This window comes from Hylobates moloch, unplaced genomic scaffold, assembly GCF_009828535.3.
Source record: "Hylobates moloch isolate HMO894 unplaced genomic scaffold, HMol_V3 SCAFFOLD_6, whole genome shotgun sequence".
NCBI lineage: Eukaryota > Metazoa > Chordata > Mammalia > Primates > Hylobatidae > Hylobates > Hylobates moloch.
Genome location: NW_026652281.1, coordinates 508,972 through 515,441, shown reverse-complemented (window position 1 = coordinate 515,441; position 6,470 = coordinate 508,972).

Sequence of the window (6,470 nt, the reverse complement as noted above, 5' to 3'; positions counted from 1 at the left end):
TCACACTCTTTTCCTCTTATACAGGTGTTAGTTTATTGTCTTTTTTATGTTATCTCCTTTATTTACCTTTGAAATCTTTATTGTCACTTTGGTTAAACAGATAACGAAATACTGTTTCGCGATGACGTATGATCCTATTTTATTTAAGTTTTCAGATCTTTTGACATCTTTGACAACTTCCCAAAATCAAAATCAAATTCTAAATTAAATCTTCTTGACCTCAAACGGACTTTGAAGTTTTCTAGAAGGTCCCTGGAAAATCTGAAAACTCAAATCCTTTGAAACTGTCAAATCTTTGAAACTGACAGTTTCACAGGATTTGTTCTAGCACCTTGTTAAAAGAGAGATGTTAAACTAATTCGGTTTATTTGATATATTCAATTACACGGGAAGCATTGTCAAAGAAAAGACACTTAACCTTCCATACATTGTATTTATATGGTTAAAATGTTGCTATTTCAGAAATTATATAAATGTCCTAAAAATTTGTCAATGCCCTTGTTATCCAATCTGTTCTCCTATGTTACTGTTCATGATTTCAGTTGTTATTTAAAACATCATATGTCACAAAAACAACCAGAATTCGTTGTGTGTTGTTTTTATAATGAACTCTCATGAGATCTTTCATTATTTTCAGGTTTTTTTGTTTTGTTTTGTTTTGTTTGAGATGGAGACTCGCTCTGTCACCCATGCTGGAGCAATGGCACGATCTCGGCTCACTGCAACGTTCGCCTCCCGGGTTCAAGCGAATCTCCTGCCTCAGCCTCCCAAGTAGCTGAGACTACAGGTGCACGCCACCATGCCCGGCTATTTTTTGTATTTTTAGTAGAGACAGGGCTTCACCATGTTGGCCAGGCTGGTCTTGAACTCCTGACCTTAGGTGATCCACCTGCCTCAGCCTCCCAAAGTGCTGGGATTACAGGCATGAGCCACTGCGCCTGGCTAACTGTACTTATATTTTTATAGAAGCTTTATTGAGACAATTCACACACCATAAAATCCATCCCTTTAGTGTGTACAATTGAATGTTTTTAGAACATTCAGAGTTGTACAGCCATCACTACTATTTAATTCCAGATTTTTAATTTAAAAATTTTCATTGCCCTCACCGGGCACAGGGGCTCACGCCTGTAATCCCAGCACTTTGGTGTTGTAACCAAGCGAGTCATAGAGAAACGCCACACTTTGAGACAAATTGAGGAGTCCTTTATCAGCCCCCTACCGAGAGGTCGCTAACGCTCAAAATTCTCTCGGCCCTGAGGCAGGGGCTGGTGTTGTTTTTATACCGTGGTCTAAATAAGGGAGGGGGGAGTTTAGCTGAAGCAATTTTTATAGAAGCAGAACTGGCAAAAAGTTAAAAAATTAATCGGTTACAAAAAATAAACAGTTTCAGGTGCAGGGGCTTAAACTATCACAGATAAATGCAGGGGTTTGGGGTGCCATCCACCACGCGCGTCCCCAGGAGCTGCAGGTGCAGCTTGCCTCAGTATCTTATCAGTAGGTGCATTCCTGGACGTGCTTTGAGTCAGTTTACACTAGTTATGCCTTAAGGGAGGGAAGTAAAGGGGGCTCCACGTGAAGAAACTAAAATGGAGTCTGTCCGGCTCTCTGTCTGCGAGGAGAGGGTCACTCAGGTGAAAACAAGGTAGGGCATCACACTGGGAGGCCGAGGCGGGCGGATCACGAGGTCGGGAGATCGAGACCATCCTGGCTAACATGGTGAAACCCATCTCTACTAAAAAACAAATACAAAAAATTAGCTGGGCATGGTGGCAGGTGTCTGTAGTCGCAGCTACTCGGGAGGCTGAGGCAGGAGAATGGTGTGAAGCCAGGAGGCGGAGCTTGCAGTGAGCCGAGATCGCGCCACTGCAGTCCAGCCTGGGCAACAGAGCGAGAGTCTGTCTCAAAAAAAAAAAAGTCATTGCCCTACATAGAAACCCATTCCCATTAGCACCCACTCCCCACTTTCCTACACAGCCTCAACAGCATCAATCCACCTTCTATGTCTATGGAGTCACTTATTCTGGACATTTCATTAAGTGGAATCACACGACATGTGGCCTTTTGAGTCCAGCTTCTTTCTTTCTTTTCTGAGAGAGGCTCCCGCTCTGCGGCCCAGGCTGAAGTGCAATGGCGTGATCGCACCTCACTGTAGCCTCAATCTCCCAGGCTCAGGTGCTCCTCCTGCCTCGGCCTCGCAGTAGCTGAGACCACAGGTGCGCACCACACCACACCCGACTATCTGGCTTCTGCCACTTAGCAAAATGTTTCTGAGGTTCTCCACGTTATAGCATGTGTCAGCACGTCACTCTTCTTCATGGCTGAGTAATACTCCACTGTGTGAAGAGACACATTTATCTGTCCCTGTGTCGGGCATCCGGGCTCTTTCCACATTTTGGGTATACTAAATCGTCCTGCTACAAACACCTGTGTAGTTTCTGTGTAAATGTACAGTACCTATATGTTGGGGTGATCAGACCCAACCCCAGGTCATGGGGGTGACAAAGTCCGGCAGAGTCAAAGGATTTGGAAAAAGTTAGAGAAAGGTGGGACACCAGAGGGCCATCACTATCGTGGAGGCTGTGAAGGCCCGAGCTCCAGGAGCCCACGGTATTTATTGGTAATCCAACAAAGAAACAGATGGTGAGAATGTGGAGGTCAAAAGAGCACGTTGCATTAAGCACATGATTTACAGCTGTGACGGTTTAGCATTTATATGGAGCATGTTCTGCTACTTGAGATAATGGGAATGGGGGCGTAGGAGGGCTAGAAACAAGAGCCAGCAAGTCTAGACACATTCCAAAGGACATTAGCAAGCCCTGCCTCAGTTTCCCTCCCAACACTCAGCTTTTTCCCAACACCTATATGTCTTGTTGGTATACATGTTGTATTTTCACAACTAAAATGCATAAGAGAAAGGACACAGATGGCTTATGTGTGCTGATGTATAGCATTCTCTAAGAGCTGAGCAGCACAGCTGTGCACGCACCTCCCTGGCTGGGAAGTGGCATGTCCACACATGAGGGAAGAACACTGCCAGGACATCTCGGGGCACTCTCAGGAAATGCGGAAGCTGCTGAAGAAGTTTCTAGCTTTGGGGGAGGTCAGGACGCAGGGCCATCTCCTGGAGCAAAGTTCCCTCCTCCTCTCTCCCTCCTCCAGCCCTTCCTTCCGACCCCTGGCCCTTTCTCTCCAACCTTCCCCTCCCCTCCTCCATTTCCCTCCTCTTTCTACTTTCAGAGAACACAGGGTTCCTGCAGGAAATGGGGCAGTTTCACCTTCCTGAGGAGGGGCCTGGGAGGGGCAGCAGGTGGCCGGGTAGGGCCAGCCCAGCTGTGAGCCTGGCGTGGGAGCTGCCTAGGCCGGGCCCTGCTGGGGAGCAAGTCTGCATCGCAGAGGCCAGGGTGAGTGGGCTGGGGAGTCCGTGCGCCAGGGCACTGGGGTGCCCACCTGGGGTGGTGCAGGCCCGGGGACCCCAGGGCACCACTGCGGGTGGAAGCTGGGACCAGGTGTGCAGGGCAGGGGATGCGGCGGCTTCCTGGGATTCTAGCAGGCTGGCACCAGGTGTGCGGGACAGGGGACGGGGCGGCTTCCTGGGATTCTAGGAGGCTGGGACCAGGCGTGCGGGGCAGGGGACGCGGCGGCTTCCTGGGATTCTAGGAAACTGGGACCAGGTAGCCGGGCAGGGGACGGGGCGGCTTCCTGGGATTCTAGCAGGCTGGGACCAGGTGTGCGGGGCAGGACACGGTGGCTTCCTGGGACTCGAGGTGGGATTGCTGCTCTCGGACCCGCCGCTGTCCTCCCACTAGCCCTCCCCGTGGTCTCTAGGATGAGGTCTGGACATGCCAGGCCCTCCAGAGGCCCCACACCCCCACTTGTCCACTGTGCCGGCTGTTCCTTCCTTGCGGCGCGTGCCACAGTCCTAGGCAGCCTTGGGACTCAGCTCACATGCCCCTTCCTCCAGGAAGAGTTCTCAGAGGCTGTGTGAGGAGCGCCTGGACTTACTCTCCGTTCTTGAATTCTCTGCGCAGTCATCTGCCTCCCTGCCCAGCTGAGAGCAGGGCCCATTGTCCAGCCCCACATTTTCCTTCCAGGTGGAAAGGATTTGCTGAACGAAAATCACAGCTGTGGCTGGGCGCGGTGGCTCACGCCTGTAATCCCCGCAGTTTGGGAAGCCAAGGTGGGTGGATCACAAGGTCAGCAGATCGAGACCATCCTGGCTAACACGGTGAAACCCCGTCTCTACTAAAAAATACAAAAAATTAGCCAGGCGTTTTGGCGGGCACCTGTAGTCCCAGCTGCTCAGGAGGCTAAGGCAGGAGAATGGCGTGAACCCGGGAGGCGGAGGTTGCGGTGAGCTGAGATCTCGCCACTGCACTCCAGCCTGGGCGACAGAGCGAGACTCCGTATCCAAAAAAATAAAAGAAAAATCTGCCCCCCGGGTAGGGTGGGGGGAGCTTCAGGGTTATCACAGGATATTCTAGAGAGAAAGCCTTGGGCAGAGGGGGAAGTTGGAGCCTGGAGCTGCGGCTGGGGTAGCGAAGGGCAGACCCTCCTTCAGCCAATGGCTCTTACACAGCAAAGGTCTTTTCAAGGTGAGGGTCTGGTAGCCTCCACATCTCTTGGTGAAGTCTTGCTGATTGGCGTCTGACTCCGTGGAGAAGCTCAGTGGGTGTCATGGGTGGAAGGGGCATCTAGGGCCTCCAAACATGTGTCTGAAATACCTCCCGCTGGGCCTCAGTCTCCTCGTCCACAAAAGGTCAGCTTTGACTGACAAATCTCCAGACAGAGGCCAGGAGCAGATGGGGAGCATCCCTCACTCCCTGCGAGCAGCTTCAGGGGGACGTCGGCTGCAGTGGACGGACGCTGAGCCTCAAAGCGGTCTGTCAGAGCCGGCCCCGAGGCGTGGCCTCCCAGGTGGGGCTGAGGCTCCCAGCTCCCACTGGGGACAGAGCAGGGAGGCGGGTCTCGCAGGGCAGTGGTGCCGGTCTATGCGCAGCTCTGGAGTGTCTGGACCTGTGTCCTGTGCGTACATCCCGGCTCCACCTCCCATGAGCCAGGCGGGCTGGACCTGTCTTCTCTACCTCAGTTTCCAAGATAGGAGACAGGGGTAACAGCAGCCTTGGTCTCGGGGGCGAGGGTGTGGGTTAAAGGGCAGGACACCCATGCAGGCAGTGGTGGCTCCGAGCACCTGCTCAGCCTTCCCAGGTCTTCAGAGCCCACAGGCGGAGCCCACCCTGAGGGAGGAGCAGCTGGTTCTTGGGTGAAGTGAGCCCCCAGGACCCCGCCTTGCAGGGCCCCGCGAGGCCCCAGGGAACTGGCGCCGTGAACCGGCCCCACGGAGGCACGTTGGGATTTGGCCACCAGAGGGCAGCAGCTGCAGCAGGCAGGCAGGCGGTCAACACGGGGGTCCCGCTGTCCTGGCTGGCAGGTGGGGTGTAAATTGGACAGGAGTAGGCCATCTGGAGGGGGACCAAGCCCCACGGCCCGCCCTGGCCTCTGAGTGTGCACCCCTTTCACAGGCCCATTTCACAGATACTGAGGGCCAAAGGCGCAGGGCTCAGACGTCCCCTACGTGTCCTGTCCCCAGGCTTCCTGTCCCCAGGCAGGAGAATCACTTGAACCTGGGAGGCAGAGGTTGCAGTGAGCTGAGATCACACCACTGCACTCCAGCCTGGGCGACAGAGCAAGACTTCATCTCAAAAAAAAAAAAAAAGAATTTAAAATGCTCCCTGAACTCCAGCTGGGTGCGCAGCGGGAGGCTGGGTCTATGGGGCTTCGGGGGCTGGGCTGGGGGTTCAGGTGGGTGGGGGAGTCAGTGCTGTGGGGATAGGGCTCAGAACCGAGGAACAGACAAGCCCGCCCAGGTAGCCAGTGTAGACGAAACAGGAGAGGCTGGGACCTGTGTCCTGGAAGGACCCACGCAGCGGGTTCTGGGGTCACCCACTCCGGGGCTGACCGAGCACAGTTTCAGGGAGCAGTATGGCCCAGCCTGCTGTGAGAGGATCAGAGCGACGGGCGGAAAGGAGGGGAGACAGCGGCTGTGCTCAGGGCTGTGCCACGAGGGGTCCTTGGATGGAGGACGGGGTCGCCATGAGGCACCCGCATCCCCAGGGCGGCGAAGACCCAGCGTGTGCGGCTGACCTCGAGGACAGGGTGATCGCTCCACCGGAATGTTCCCGGATGGCGCGGATGCTTCTGGTTCCGGCACTGGGACCTGCAGCAGGATTTCCGGGTGGCTTATAGAGGCTCCTGGAGGTTTGTGATCAGGAATTCAAAGTAGCGCAGATCGGGACGGCTGGGCCTTCTCCCCTCAGCACACTCCGCGAAGGGCAGTGCAAATGCACGCTGGCAGGAAGTGGCCGGGAAGCGGCCAGGAAGTGACCAGGAAGCGGGCAGGAAGCAGCCAGGAAGCGAGCAGGAAGTGGCCGGGAAGCAGGTAGGAAGCGGCCGGGAAGCAGGCAGAGAGC